The 16,374-nt window shown below is 40.1% G+C and overlaps 1 protein-coding gene across 18 annotated transcripts in view; it reads right to left on the bottom strand.

The window, feature by feature from the left end:
• Nucleotides 1-16,374, bottom strand: part of LOC123792676 (uncharacterized) — a 205,638-nt gene that overhangs the window by 16,358 nt on the left and 172,906 nt on the right. For 3 of the 18 annotated variants that reach the window (XM_087868337.1, XM_087868341.1, XM_087868342.1), the window contains exon 9: nt 44-194. The exons of the other annotated variants lie outside the window; for them this stretch is intronic. The gene's annotated coding sequence lies outside the window, so the exon portion shown is untranslated. The remainder of the gene's footprint in view (nt 1-43; nt 195-16,374) is intronic. 18 annotated transcript variants of the gene reach the window in all.

Here is a 16,374-nt window from a genome sequence, read left to right as displayed (position 1 = left end):
GAGAGCAACCAAGCCTTGAAAACAAACAACAACAAAAACTTACTGCTGCTTTTCTCTGTGCATCTCCTTGAGCCGGCTGTCTGGCGTCTGGCTGAAGCAGGACAGACAGAGGCTTCTGAGATCCAAATCTTCTAGGAGGCTCACCACATTTTTTCTTTCAAAGCAAGGTTGTCCTGGGGATTAACCCGAGGAGTCTGGGAGATGGGAAGCATGTGGGAAGGGTGAAGGGAAATATGCAAAGATATTGTATTCAGCCCCGTTTAGGATATCTTGGGAATAGGAGAGGAGAAGGACCCCATCAGCCAGCCAACAGGTATCACGGCCGAGACCTCTGCTGGAGGACAGCCTCCAGGACACGTGTTTACGCTGTGATTGGAGGCCAGTGGTGTGATGAGCACATTTTAAGAGTTTGGGAGCAGAGGGAAAATTTCTCCAAAAGCCACCCAAGCCAGGCTTCTGACCTGAAGCCCAGTATTCGTCACCCCCTCTCTGAGCTCAGAACTACAAAGGCTGACTGGCATTCCCCAACCCGCCCAGCTCCTTTCAAACCCACAGACTGTGCCAGACTGGCCCCACCTCCCACTGCAGCAAATTCTGTAGCCCCGCTTCACGCTGCGCTGTAAGGAGCCAGATTTCCGTTTTAATTGTCCTACCTGGCCTTCCCCTCTGCCACTGCCCCTGGCTCTTGGTTCCTGGCACAATTTCAAAGGCCCCACCAATTGCTTTCCCTCCCCCATCATCATCATCGGAAATACCTCTAGTTCTCCCCTCCCCCAATTTTTATGTCTAAAACATTTTTATACCCAGCAGCTTCCTGTCTTTGGCCACCACCATCCCCTTTCTTGGTCTCTCACACTCTTGTTCGACATTTTTTGGTTTTGTCAAAATTATAATTGTACCTCATGTTATGGACTGACAACCCAAACCAAAAGTCAGCGGCCAGCATCTTCCCTTCCCCAGCCCCCCCATATTAACATAGCTAACAAGCCAGTTCATCTCAGGGCATTTCCCAAAATCTCACCTAAAAAAAAGCTGAAGCCAGTAGAGAACAGGTGTGTGTGTGTGTGTGTGTGTGTATGTGTGTGTGTACTGATTCAACTATATGAATGCAGTGGGAAAGCGCCTAATGGGCATGCAGGGAAGGAAGAACAGAAGAGAGGGTCTGGTATATTTGTGGGTATTTAAGATAAAAACAACAGAAGCTAATTATTATAAGAACTTATAGGGAAAGAGGCTATATTTTTATGTATATAACATAAATATATGTATATAAACTATATATAGAGAGATATCTCTCTCTCTCTCTCTCTCTCTCTCTATATATATATAGTTTGCATTGAGTTTCCACACATCACAATATCTTCAGATTATCTGAAAGGGTATATACCATACTGTGAACAGCAACAGGCAGGGCCCACATGGTTTTGTAGCTAAAACATGAATAGGAAAGCCTTCTGGGATGGATTGGAAGAGGAAGACGAATCCCGTAAGTCACCTGCCCTGCTCCCCTCCCCCGCCCCATCGTCTGGGCTTAGAAGCTAAGAAGGTCTATAGCACCTCTCCCAGTGGCCACCGTGACTTGAAGCTCATCATTGCCATCCATCCCTCAAAGTGTCTGTGCTCTTAACCTTACTACTTAGGTATTCATTGCTTGAACATTGCAGTTCTGTTCTCTGTTACTCCTCCAATAGCCATCATCGAGGTTCTGCTTTGTGACAGAGGCTTACAGATAAATAATATCTCATTTAGTCTTCCAAAGCCATCGCCAGGGCTTTACAGAGGCAGAGAAGAAGGTATGGAATAGTTAGACTTGCCCAGCTCTCAGTGGCACCGCTCGGACTTGAACCAGGTCTAACTCCATCAGCCTGGTCTTTCCTCTGCATCATTAGGCTCTTTGACTCTTTCTCAGTGTAAATGACACTTTCCACAGTTCAGCCCCTTGAACTAGTCTAGTTTCTCCTTCGATGTATTTTCCATAGCACTCTGTACTACCTTAACATTTATTCATTCTTTTCATTGAGCTCATGTTGGCCAATAATTATTTATGGAGTACTTGACTGTATGTCAGGCACTGTGCTAGGCAGTGTAATTCCCTTAGCTGGAGGAGAGAATGTGGTGCTCGGGTGTTGGCACTGTCCATAGACTATGCTGTCTCTATCCACAGACTCCAAGGTGAATGGAGAGAGGGGTTGTCATGTGGTCACTTTTGTGCTTCTGGTATATACCATAACACCTGGCAAACAGCAGAAGTTTTTTAAATAAACTTGTATGCTGATGTGGTTTTGACTGAAACTTTTTGAGAGAGCCGAGTTCATGTCTAAATAACCCTTGGAATAACGCTTAGTCCAATGCCACATAAAAGTAACATTTAGGGCACCTGGGTGGCTCAGTCAGTGAAGCATCTGCCTTCGGCTCAGGTCATGATCCCAGGGTGCTGGGATCGAGTCCTGCATCGGGCTCCCTGTTCAGCAGGGAGCCTGCTTCTCCCTCTCCCCAGCCCCTGCTCATACTCTCTCTATCTCTCTGTCTCTCAAATAAATAAATAAAATCTTTTTTTAAAAGTAATATTTAATAAAGGATGAATTGCAGCCCTATTTGTGAAGACCCTACTCTGGCTGAGGTCCCACTTACAGCCATGTTTATTTGTGTTTCTGAAAAATAACAAATTGGTCTGTTTAATTCATTCTTAATGTGTATCAGTCATGCTGTTTCTCTTTGAAGCCAGACAAATTCTGTCTAAAATCTCACTGATCTGTGGATTAAGAGGTAATATCAAGTGATAAAGTGTCCAGGATGACGTGGCTGTGAAGGACTATTCTGGGCTACACGCAGGGAGGGAGATCTCTTGCACTTTAAAGTGTGTGGGTAAGTCCAGATCTGAGATAAGCAACCCAGCTCAGATGCCCTCATTTCAGAAAATGAGGCGGAGAAGCTAGAAATGGTTCGTGACCATATGACCTCAAGGCTCCAGAGTTTCATAATATGTATTCTGAAAAAAAAAGCTTAGACAAGTCCTTTCTTTGCCTAAGGGAAGAATCTTTAAGTATGTATAAGTGGTATTCTTGGCAGGCTAGCTTCCATCCCAGTCTTCATCCAGGCAATTCCTGTCTCTGAATAGGGGAAGGGCAGGGGGATCCTGATGGCGCTCAGTCCGTCCTTCGACAAGCATTGATACACACTCAGAATTTCGACCCACTCAAGTTTCTAAAGATGTGGCCCTTGAGGGGGCTGAAGGCAACTCTCAAGGGAGAGCGGGATATGTCGCCACAGCCCTCCTACCCCAGCCCCCAAACTCTAAACATACTTTAGATGCGAACTATCTAAATCCCCTCAGCAAGAATCCTTCATTAATTGACAAAAATATTCCCAGGAAGGGGAGGATGAGGAAGCTGTCTGATGTTCCGATGGGTGAAACCATTTTCCTGAGGCAATGAGACTTTGAACCAGTAGGGAGCAGTGTTTGGTACCAGCAGTCTGTGTAACTCAAGTGGTCTCAAAATAAGTCATCTGGCAGATTTTATACCCCAAATCCATAAGAGTTCCAAGTGTTAGGCTAAGTAATATCAGGCTAAACACTTAAATTTTTGCCTAGTAAAAAAATTTTTTTTCTTTCTTTAGCCTTTCAGAATATTAGGAGAAATCAATGGTGAGAAAAATCTTCAGCATATATATTTAATAATTTTTTGATATGAATATGTAAAATAATTCTGTTGCCTCCTTATGCCTCATTGGGTGAGCTTCAGAGGACTTTTCTTAGCTTCCAGACTAACTCCATACAAGGACTGGAGTTTATCTAATGGCCCATGTTGTTTGGGAAACCCTCTGGAAGGTAATCTATGTTCCATTGCCTTGGGGTCTGATTTTACCAATTTGTAAGTAGTACATTTCAATAGCCTTTTGAGTGTAGACAGGTAAAAGAGAGAAGCTCTCACTCCTACAGAATAATGGGTAAACTGAGAGAGAAAAATAGAGAAAATCAAGGCCCTTCTAAAGGGTGATATCCCTATTACCTGTGTACTAATAGAATTGAGCCTGACGTTATAAAAAGCATTATTCTTGGCTGACGCATGTCATCTAAGAGCCAAGTTCTATTTTGGTCTAGGTTCTTTGCCATTCAGTCATTAGGTTCACGCTGGCAAGCAAAGAGGCATATTTCCGCCCCTGGAACTTTTGAAGATTGAGATTGCCAGGCCAAGAGTCTAGAGATGAGATGAGACCAAAGATACAGGCCAGTGACTTGGGCTGCAGTTGGTGGTATGTACTTTTGAAATTGCTAAAAAGCCTGAAGGCTGCAAGGGAAAGGAGAGAGGTGGGGGAAGAGGAAGGCTTTGGAAGCCAAGAGTGTCTTACTGATGCCATGGTTCCTAGAGACATCTTTGCTGACCGAGTTAATGCTCTTTAGAAGATTGGGCCCCTTTTACAGTATTCAGCAGCTCCGGATCTCTAAGTGCTTTCCCATATAAAGGAGAGAGGTATTGAAGGCAATGGTCCATCAAGAAGCAGAGATTGGATCACAATTCGGATTTCAAGGTTTCCAGTCAAATTCCCTGGACTGTATCTCACCTTTTCATTAAAGGAAATAAAGTCAAGACACACTCCTTCTTCTCTTTTGAACTTCGACCCGTCAGATTTTTGTTTTGTTTTGTTTTTGGTGCTATTGACGTTCTAAAGGTTTAGGATAAGGAGAGGGAGAAGCAAATATCCTCATATCATTATTCCCTTTTCATAGTTGGGAACTGAGGCAATTAGTGGCTAAATACCTTTCCCAAGAAGGTTGTTATAGCACCAAGAATAGAATCTAGGTCTCCCAGCCCAGCTGTTGTGAGGAAAAATGAGCTAATGTGTATGAACTGCCTAGAGTTCATTGGGAGTGAGTGTGTGCAAATCCAAGGTGTCGTTCATAATAATCATACCTGTGCCTCTTGGTTTCCCCCATTATTAACTAATGACAGCACGGTAAGGAAGGGCTTCAAAAAGATGGGATTAAATTTACTTGAGCTTTTGTGAAATAGATGAGCTTCAAAAGTACTGAGTGTGCAGAATTAATAAAATTAAAAGAATACAGAAACATAGCTTGAGACACATTTTGGGGACCAAGGGGCCTCGGCAGCATCAGAATTCCGGCTAAGATTCAAACAGAGAGAGATGAATAGTGATGAATAGGGAGCACGCTGGGGAGACACGGAGGAATATTTTAAAGGTGGAAACTGCTACCTCAGAGATTTTAAGTGTGGCACGTTCGACAGTCGTCAGAGAGTCTCTCCATGCAGCAAATAGCAATGACACGAAGAGCACAGGGAACTATGTCGGAGCGAGCCAGGCCAGCCTTCTGGGGTGTCATGCTTTGCCCTTCAGGAATGTTGGACTGCGTGCTCCAATCCAGGCAGGTACAGAGCAAACCAACTGTTCTTGGCGACCAACCTGCACTCCCAAGTGAAGGGAGGTTAAGTGAATTTTCTGGCATTCTTCAGTCTTCCAAGATTCACTGTGATATTTTGACTCCCCAGCTCAAGTCTGGAAAATTGCGGAGTTTAGGGGGCCCACGGCTCTCTTAGCTCTGCAGGTACTTACCACGCACGGCATGGAGACACGCTGATTTTGATCTTACTCCGGTTAACACCGTGCCCGCCACGTAATAGGTGCTTTACAAATTGTTGTGCAGTCTGCACTCTTCTGGGAATTTAATATAATCTAGGGTCACGGTGTCATGTAACACAGACCAATCGACTGCATGTGACTGGCAACAGGAAACTCCCAGCAAATGTTGAATAAAAAATGTGTAAAGTCAACTTAAAGATAAAATTTAAGAGCTACGAGATACTGTGCAAATGCAACCATGTCCAAAATAGACATGGGAAAGTAGGAACTCGATTGGATCCAGATTCTAGGCTGGGTCTTATGGGACAGGAAGGGACAAGAAGAAGAGGCTCTGGCAACCAGGAAGCCTCCATCTCCTGTGAGAATGTTAAAGCCATGCTGGTCAGGTTACGCACAGAGTTAGAATCTGGCCCTGGAGAAAACCAAAGGTTGACCTATCTTTATCTGGTCTGCTTCCTTGAACTTCAGGTTCGATCTTTTCTTTCTTTCTTTCTTTCTTTCTTTCTTTCTTTCTTTCTTTCTTTCTTTCTTTCTTTCTTTCTTCCTTCCTTCCTTCCTTCCTTCCTTTCTTTTTCTTTCTTTCTTTCTTTCTTTCTTTCTTTCTTTCTTTCTTTCTTTCTTTCTTTCTTTCTTTCTCTTTGTTTTAGATTTATTTATTTATTTTGAGAGAGAGAGAAACAGGGAGAGAGGGAGAAGGTGGGGAGCAGGCAGAGGGAGAGAGAGAGAATCTCAAGCAGCCTTCCTGCTGAGTGCGGAGCCCAACATCGGGCTTGATCTCACGACCCTGAGATCATGACCTGAGTCTAAATCAACAGTCAGACACTCAACCGACTGAGCCACCCAGGCGCCCCTCAGGTACTATTTCTAATTATACTGGTCTCAAGACATATGAACCAATGGAAAGAATATAGAACTGAAAGTTAAAGAGGCATGAGTTCTCCACTTAATTCTGTCACAGTAACCTTGGACATTTTACCTCTCAGATCATTGGCTTCCTCAACTGTAAAATGAGAGGATTAGAGTAGATGCACTCTGAAATTTCCTCCAGGGAAATTCTAGAACTGCATAGTCCCTCTCCCTGTCTAGATGCCATTCTCTTACAAAAGTATTTTCTTAGCAGTTATGATACATATGGAGTTTAGATTCAGAAAATAAATAGAGGGGTGCTTGTGTGGCTCGGTCAGTTAAGCATCCGACTCTTGATTTTGGCTCAGGTCATGATCTTGGGGTGGTGAGATCGGGCCCCACCTTAGGCTCCGTGCTCAGTGGGGAGTCTGCTTGAGATTCTCTCTTTCCCTCTCCTTCTGTCCCTCCTCCTGCTCATGCTCTCTCTCTTTCTGCCCCTCCCAAATAAATAATATCTTTTAAAAAGAAAGAAAGAAAATAAAGAGAGCATCTTAGCTGATGTTAAAAACAATTTAGAATTTGAACATCCAAAATGAGAGAAGAAAAATGTGAAAGGTTTCAGAGTGGTGGAATTAATCCCAGTAGATTGGGTCATGGAAAGGAGATCCCCCTTTAGTAGTCTCCGAAATCTGAGCATTGAGTGGGACAAAGAAATTTGGACAAGATTCTTGGGCAATAAGGAAGTTATTTGGAAGGGGTAAGAATTATTCATCCCATTTCATACAAAAAGAAACCAATGTACAGAAAGGATAGGTAACTCACTCAAGATCACACTGTGAAGATACATCAGGACTGACATTCAGGTATCCCACTCAATTATGTCGTCCAAATCTGTCCAGGAAGAAACCACCACAGCTTCTAGTGAACATGAGAATGTGATGCTATGACCCAGTGGAACTGGGTAGTGCCTTGGCCAACTTGGCTCTTGAAAGCTCTACTGAAATCACACCTGCTAGAAATTTCTGTAGTTACTAGAGAACGTGACTACACGAATTACCCAGAGAGACTCTTGAGAAGCTTCCCCATGGTCAAAGACACTTCCACTGGCCTTGGGTCAGGAAATCTGATTTCCATCCCTTCATCTGTCACTTTAGGCTTTTGTACATCAAGTTCCTTCTTTGGGAGTTAAAGGACTTATTAGAGAAACTTATAAAGTATTAAATGATCCTAGATCAATATACAGAAACTACTGTTAGAGGAATTGTTGTCCAATATCACTTATGACCTTAAGCAATTGTTCTTACCTACTTTTGAAATGTGTGTGCACGTAATACACACTTTTCATGTACATTAAAATGTATATAATAGTGTACATGCAGACACACACCGTTCTTGTAAAAAGTATGTATGTATGCATGTATGTATGCATGTATGTATGTATGCATGTGTGTATGTATGTATGCATGTATGTATGTATGCGTGTATGCGTGTATGTGTGTATGTGTGCATGTATGTATGTGTGTATGCGTGTATGTGTGTATGTATGTACATATATGTATATTTTTATCTCCCTCCTCCAGTTTAGCTGGGAAATCTGTTTCAAAATCAACTCCTGCTCTCTCCTCGGACTTGACATATAGCCAAGCAGGCCTTTCTCGATTAACACTGCTCCCTCCTGGGAAAAGTCACAGAATAACTTTATTGATTTCCCTTTACCCTTCTCCACATTTCTCTGCTGAAATGTTGTCTTAACTCTTAAATGTAAAAGCAAAAGGAAAAGAAAATTAAAACAAAGAGATTTGCTTCCTTAGAATCATATTCATTCTATTTTTTCTTATTATCTAAAAAAATTTTTTTTGAGGAACAGGGTACTTGTGCAGGGGGTAGTAAAGAAAAGACAGGATGGTATGTATTCCAAGGTTTTGTGCAACAGATTTCTTTACAGTGAAACCTGTGTTTTACACACAATGCCGAACTCAGTACTACATAAACCTCTTCTCCTCGTTCTCTTATGACTTGGCCAGCCATCTTTGAAAACTGCCAAGACTTTCTGGCAAACAATCCCTCCAATGTTTCCAGGAGCATACCCAAGGCATAGGAATATAGGGAATGTTTATTTCTCATCAGATTTTCCTACCCCAAAAGATCCCAACAAGATTAAGTATTTTATTTTATTTTTTCTTAGGAAAAATTCTTTACTGATCAAGTTTCAGGATGACTGATACAATTTAGGAGTTTCTCTGATGCAGTTTTGGAGAGATCAGAATGAGGCTCTCTAGGCAGCCTTTCTGCTTGGACCTCTCGTGAAGACCGGGGAAGGCTAACACAGACCCTCACTCTCGCTCTCCTTCCAGCTTCTGAAGTGTCCGGAGCCCTGGATTCTGACTATGTCCGGGTGGGGCCAGGAGAGTGGAAGGAAGAGAAGGGGGACACTAGAGTGGCTTAAAGTAAAAGCTCTAAAAGAAAAACAAAAACAAAAACAAAAACAAAAAAACACCATTTGCATTTTCTTCTCTTCCCCCCACTCCACGGATTTAGCTCTTCTTACTCTAATGGCTGAGTTCATAAAAGCCTAGTAGAATTTCTATTTCATTCAATTCTCTTTTTTATTACCCACAGCTTTTCCTGTAAAGGGAAGAAAAGGACTGACTGATTTACACCACAATCACAATCTGATTCTTCCCCATTTTAAGCAAATAAAGATGCCTAGTGAAATACACAGATTGTGTTATTTAAAAATTGAAAGCTTATGTGAACGAACCACCCCTCAGAAACAAGCTTAAGAAAAGTACGGGAAGAAAATGAAAGCTTGGTGAGTAAACAAGGTTACAGAGATGCTCGCTGCTGAGTACAATTTAGTAGAGCAATTATTAACAATATGACAAATATCTACTTCCAGGGCAGGAATAAAATACACTCAAAACCACAAAAGGATAGTGATGTGCTAGGCTGCCCTGAGGTTTAATCACGGTGTTTTTTTTTTTTTTTTTTTAACAATATACCTTTTTTTCCCCATTAACTTGCAAACTTAGTTTTAATTAAATGTCATCTTACTTTTTACTGGCCAGTTTATCTTTTTTTCCATTTTGTTTCTCTGCACATCTTGCATCAGACAGTGATTTGGAAGCGTTATGGGTGAAAGTGGGTAGAAAAGCACGCTAAGAATTAGGTCATCTTGTTGAAATCAAGTTCACTTCTGTGTAGTACAGCAGGAAGAATGGGAAAATTTGTCCTAATATCTTGCTGTATCTGTCCCAACTCATTCCTTTCATAGGGCCTCAGCAGGGGGAATTATGTAGCAATGCAATTTGTATCCTGGTTAAATACAAAAGTTTCTGGAGTACATTTCCAAGAACAGCCCCCCTTATGGTAGAGGAGCCAAGATTGTACCTTGTAAGGGGAAACACTGTTTCCTTAGGCCTTTTGTTGAAACTGGCAACAATGTTCTAGTTGCAGGCAAGAGGGTCCATTCTGCCTCTGGATAAAGGGAACTTTCAGAAGCTTGTCCTATCCGGGCAATACAAAGTACGCTCTCAGTTTTGCAAGATCTAACAGAAAGATCTTTCCTGGCTTCCTACAACACCCAGATGGAACACAAGAGAATTCACCACAATTTAAAGCTACTGTGTAAGAAAGTGTTTGGAATCAAACGTTCATTCATTCATTCATTCATTCGGCAACTTTTCACAGGTCAGCTCTCACATAGACGGGGCTTTGCCTAAGCACAGTGTAAGGTGGAAGAAAAAAGAGATTATATCCTGCCCTTCTGTTCTTCTCAACTCCTCCTATCCTTGGTACTTCCCTTAATTCCCAGGGGCTACTCAAAAATCCTCAGCCGAAAACAGCTTCTTCCGAGGGTTCGTGTATTCATTCCAACTCCGTGTACAATATTATCTGATCCAGGTTTGGGTCTGGATCTCTCCTGCCTCCGTGTAGAATATCATTTGATCCAGGTTTGTATGAATACGCATTATTAATTAACGTTAAGTCTTGCCCATGTCCTTCTCTCAACAAGTTTGACACTCAAACCACAACGAAGCTGTGTCTTCTGCCTCCGAGTGAGAAACATCTCTATGTTGCTCTCTGATGTCTACAAGGCAGGAATACATTTTTAGATGTTGTTCCCTAATGTGAACAGCCCTGGGAGTACTTGCTTCATTTCTTAGAAAGAACCTAGAGCTGTGGATGCCTAAGGGAGTCATTCCAACAGAGACTAGAATTTCAAGAGAGAGAAAATGCATCCAGCTGCCTTGTCTGGTGCTTATGATACATGAAAGTATTGCCCTCCCCATGGTAGACTAGAGGGAATGATTAGCGTGAATTAAGTCATCTCTTCAATGATGTATTGCAAATAATTTCTCTGTTGAAATAGCAAGTTCCTGACCATGGTATTGTACCCAAAAAACAAATGCTATTATTTTGATGCTGTTGTTTTTCACATTGGGAAGACCCCAGAAACCTCTTGTTCCTATGGATAGACAGAAATCCCTGAAAAACGTGCCTCCCCTTCCCAGTTCTTTGGCTAAAATGTATTGGGAAAATGGTGCATTAGTCACATTTCTAACTGGGAAAAGCCTGATTATCATAGAGAACCCCAGTTAGGTGCTTTGTAGAGTACTATTCTGTGGAGAGAGAAGAGACTTAAAGTAGACACATCTAAGTTAGCAGTAGCAAAGAGGGTGTGTGATTGGATCTGATGTTTCAAATATCTTTTATCAAAGCAAAAGGAGAAAGAATATGCCTTGCACAAATTAGCCCACAGACCTTTCTAAACAGAACCAATATGGAACATCATTGTAAGGAAATATTCTCCCCTTTCACAGCAAGCTATGGAGATTGCTTGAGTTATCATGACCCTGGGCTCTTAATTGCCCTTATGCCATGTGGGTAGGAACTCAGGAACCAATGATGCCATCCAATTAACCACATCCAGAACTGTAGCCTCTGCTATCATCAAAATAATGGCAAGCTTGTAGACAAAAGCTGATGAGTAGGGGGAGACAACAGGGAGTTATACAGCATACTTTGAGATAAGGCTGTTTGGAATCTTCTTTGCCATTTCTGTGTATTTCATGGCAGAATGAGTATTCAGGGAATACTTTGGAGTTTTTCTAAACTTACAGTGATTCCAACACTCAACTGGGGCATCACAGAATATTCTCCTCTGGCAAACGTAGAATTTAAAGGTAACTTGGGAAGATCCATCAAGTGTCTTGTAGGAAACCAAATGGGCAAAATTATAATTGAAACCAAGAAGATGGATAATGGAATCATTCGGGTTTGCATCTGAAATCCAGACCTGCCACTTAATAATAACTCTGTAGACTTGGGCAAAGTACTTAACTTTCTGAAACCTCACCTCAGATTCCTGATTTATAAAATGGGGATGATAATATTTTATTTTTTTAAAAGATTTTTCTTTCTTTCTTTCTTTCTTTCTTTTTTCTTTCTTTCTTTCTTTCTTTCTTTCTTTCTTTCTTTCTTTCTTTCTTTCTTTCTTTCTTCCTTCCTTCCTTCCTTCCTTCCTTCCTTCCTTCCTTCCTTCCTTCCTTTCTTTCTTTCTTTCTTTCTTTCTTTCTTTCTTTCTTTCTTTCTTTCTTTCAGAGAGAAAGAGAGAGAGTGTGCACTTGCGGGCGTGCCTGGGTGGGGGAAGGGCCAGGGAGAGGGAGAGGATCTCAAGCAGACTCTGTGCTGATTGTGGAAACTGACTCGGAGCTCAATCTCCTAACCCTGAAGTCACGACTTGAACAGCAACCAAGAGTCAGACACCCAACCGACTGAAACCCAGGTGCCCCAATAATATTATTTTCTATGCCTAATTATTTTAAGGTTAAATGATACAAGGAATATAAATTGTTTATGACAATGTCTGGCATAGGTAAACACGCGACAATGTTAGTTCCTTTATTTCTCTCCCTTTATTGATGTATACTTTCCCGATTTCCATTTAACCTCTTTCCTGAGTTTATAGAATACTGATTTTTCTATACTGTTCAGCAAATCTATTTAATAGTTTTAAAAATTATTGTAAATATAAGACATAGAAGGAATGTGAGCATTGAACAATACTTGCCATTTTTTGCAAAAGATATTCATAATCTCCTGAGAAAGTTAGAAACGTGTGTGTAACTGTAAATTAGACAATGGCAAATGGAATTGTTTCATTAAACATTGGGGGTGGTTGGTATCTATTATGTGCCAAGCACCATATAAGGGGGCAGAAACTCAAAGATATGTAGGATGCTCTCATTAAGCTTCAAAGCCCTTAACTTAGTATATGAAGAGATATATGGGCAAACAACCACAAAGGACGGTGGAGAATACAAATGATACCAGAGAAGGTACTGGCACAAAGAATGTGAAATCACTTCTGTTCTGGGAACGTTTCAAGAGGAGAAGGTATCTAGGCTAACATAAAAATAACTAGGTCAGAACATTGACAAAATGAGCAAATTCCTTGAAAAATACACTTGCTAAAACTGACACAGATGAAACAGAAAATCTAAATGGTCTTATATCTCTCAGAGCAATCAAATCCATTATCTAAATCTTCTCACAGAGAACATTCCAGGCCCAAACGGAAAGACTGGTGATTCCTATCAAATATCCAAGTAAGAAATAACACTAATCTTACAAACCTTTCTGGAAAATAGAAGAAGAGGGAACACCTCCTAACTCATTTTTTTTTAAATCAAAATTGGAAAATAAATTATAAGGCAATTACAGACCAATATCCTTCATAAACATAAATGCAAAAATCCCTAGCGAAATTTTAATAAATCAAATCTTGCAACATAAAAAAATAAAAACAAAACAAAAAAGCATGGTCACCCATTAGGACTTATTCCAAGAATGTAAGATTGGTTTGTATTAAGAAGCAAGGTAATTCATCATATTGGTAGGATAAATGGGAAAAGCACATCATTATTTCAGCAGATGCAGGAAAAATTATTTGATAAAACTCATATTCATTTTTTATTATAAAAAAGCCTCTCTCAGCATATAAAGAATAAAAAAAGAATTTTCTCAATCTGACAACAGGCATTATATAAAAAATGATTTGTAAACATCATCCTTAATGCTTAACTATAAAATTATTTCCCCCTAATATTGGGATAAGGCCTGCTCTTATCCCTTCTAGTTACCATTTCACTGGACATCCTAGTAATTGTAATAAAGCAAGAAAAAGAAAAGGCATAACTAGAAAAAGAAGTAAAATTGCCTCTATATATAACTGGTATGCTTGTTTATGTAGAAAATCCTAAAATAATCTATATAACAATGACCAGAACTAATCATTGCATTTAGCAAAGTCATAAGATATAGGATTAATACACACACATCAATTATATTCTTATTACTAGCAGTAAATCATTGGAAACAAAGAATTTTAAACCATTTATAATAGCATCATAAAACATAAAATACTTAGGAATAAATATTCAAAAATATGCATATAGTGAGTTCAATTGTGGTTCCCAAAATATATGTCTACCTGGAACCCCAGAATGTGACCTTTTCTGGTAAAAGGGTCTTTGCAGAGGCAATTAAGGGAAAGACCTTGAGAAGAAATCATCCTGCATTTGGTTGTTCCCTCAGTGCAAAGACAGTGTCCTTACAAGAGACAGAAAAGGAGACAATACTGCAACCTAGAAGAGGAAGGCCATACGAAGATACAAGCAGAGAGGTTGACTGAGGAATAACAAGGATTACTAGCACCCTCCAAAGCTAGGCATGGAACAGATTCACCCTGAAAGAATCCAGAAAGAGCTAACCTGATTGTGGACTTCTGGTCCCTGAACTGCAAGAATAAAGCTCTATTGTTTTCAACCAACCTGTTTTGATAATCTGGTACAACAGCCTTAGGAAACTAATCCAAGGTGTAAGATCTTTACAGTGGAAAGGGCAAAATATTGCTGGTAGAAGTTAAAGACCTAAAGAAATGCAGAGATATACCAGGTTCATAGATAGGAAGATGTCAACATCATTAAGATATAAATTCTACCCAAATGGAGCTATAGATTCAAAGTAATCTGACAGTCAAAATCTCAGCAAGCTTTCTTTCTTTTTTTTTTTTTTGCAGAAATTGACAATTAAAAAAAATTTTTTTAAAGATTTTTTATTTATTCATTTGACAGAGATAGAGACAGCCAGCAAGAGAGAGAACACAAGCAGGGGGAGTGGGAGAGGAAGAAGCAGGCCTCCAGCGGAGGAGCCTGATGTGGGGCTTGATCCTAGAATGCTGGGATCACGCCCTGAGCCGAAGGCAGACACTTAATGACTGAGCCACCTAGGCGCCCCGACAATTTTAAAATTTATATGGAAACACAAAGGTTCTAGACTTTTCAAAGTAGTTTTACAAGAATGGAGGTTTCATACTACTTTATTGCAAGATTTCCTATGGAGATATTAGAATAAAGACAGTGTGTTATTGGAGGACAGGACAGACATACAGATAAATGGAAAAGAACAGAGTCTAAAAATAGACCCCCACAGACATGGTCAATTGAATTTTTTTGACAAATGCGCCAAGGCAATTAAACGGGGGAAAAAGTCATTTCAACAAATGGTGCTAGAACAAGATAACTGTATAGAAAACAATAAACATTGACCCTTATTTTACACCATATACAAAAGTTAACTCAAAGTAAATGACAAACTTTAATGTAAAAGCTAAAACTATAAATCTTCTAGAAGAAAGCATAGGAGAAAAATCTTTGAAACTCTGGGGGTAGGCAAAGATAAAGATAAGACACAAAAACACAAGGAACTATAAGAGAACAAACTACTAAACTGGACTTGATCAAAATGTAAAACTTTTGTCCTTTGAAAGAAAAATTTAAGAAAATGAAAATACACACCACAAGTTGAGAGAGAATATTTGCAAAACGTGATATAACAGAATGGTATCTAGCATCCATAAAGACATCTTATAACCCAATAATAATGATAACTAATACAAAAGATAAAATTTAAACATTTCACAAAAGAAGATATACAAAAGGCCAATAAGCACATGAAAAGATGCTCAAAGTCATGAGTCACGAGATAAATGCAAATTAAAATCACGAGATGCTACCACACACCCATTAGAATGGCTATATTTAAAAGATCGACCGTAACAAATTTTGACAAGACTATGGAAAAAGTGGAACTCACATATGTTCTTGGTGGGGATGTGAAATGGCAAACCACTGAGGACAACTACAAGTCTCTTACAAAGTTAAATCTACATCTATCATATGACCCAGCAATTCTACTCCTAGGGTTTACCAAGGAAAATAATAACGTATGTCCTCACAAACACTCGCAAGCTAGCGTTCAAAGCAGGTTTATTTATCATAGGCAAAAACCGAAGCAACCCAAATGTCCATCAACTGGTAAATAGATAAACAAATTGTTATATATCCACAACACAATGAAATATTACTCACTGATAAGAAGAAACAAACTACTTGCACATGTAACAATATGGATGTCTCGAAATCTTTATACTGAATGAGAGAAACCAGACACAAGAGTATATACTATATTGATTCCATTTCTATGAAATTGTAGAAAATGCAAACCAATCTATAGAGACAAAGAGTAGATCAGAGCTTGCCTAGTGCTAGGGTGAGAGGAAGACAGATGGCAAAAGGACCCAAGGAAACTTCTGGAAGTGATAAAGATGTTTCGTATTTTGACGGTCGTGGCTGTGTTATGGATGCGAGCCTGTCAACATGCATCAATTGTATATTCTAAAGGGATGCAGTGGGTTGCATGTAAATCATATCTCGATAAATTTGCTAAACATATGGAGGAGAAAGAGAGCGGATGGACGGAGGAAGATGGGGCATGCAGAGAGAAGCACGAGAACAAAGGCACAGAAGCATAAATATATACATGCCTTATCGCGGAAAATAGTTCACACATTCCCTCTGGGGAGCA

The sequence above is a fragment of the Ursus americanus genome, chromosome 16 (assembly GCF_024610735.1).
Source record: "Ursus americanus isolate L20-20 chromosome 16, mUrsAme1.1.p, whole genome shotgun sequence".
Taxonomy (NCBI): domain Eukaryota; kingdom Metazoa; phylum Chordata; class Mammalia; order Carnivora; family Ursidae; genus Ursus; species Ursus americanus.
The sequence above is the reverse complement of the archived record's forward strand: the minus strand, read 5'-3'. Positions and strand labels throughout refer to the sequence as shown.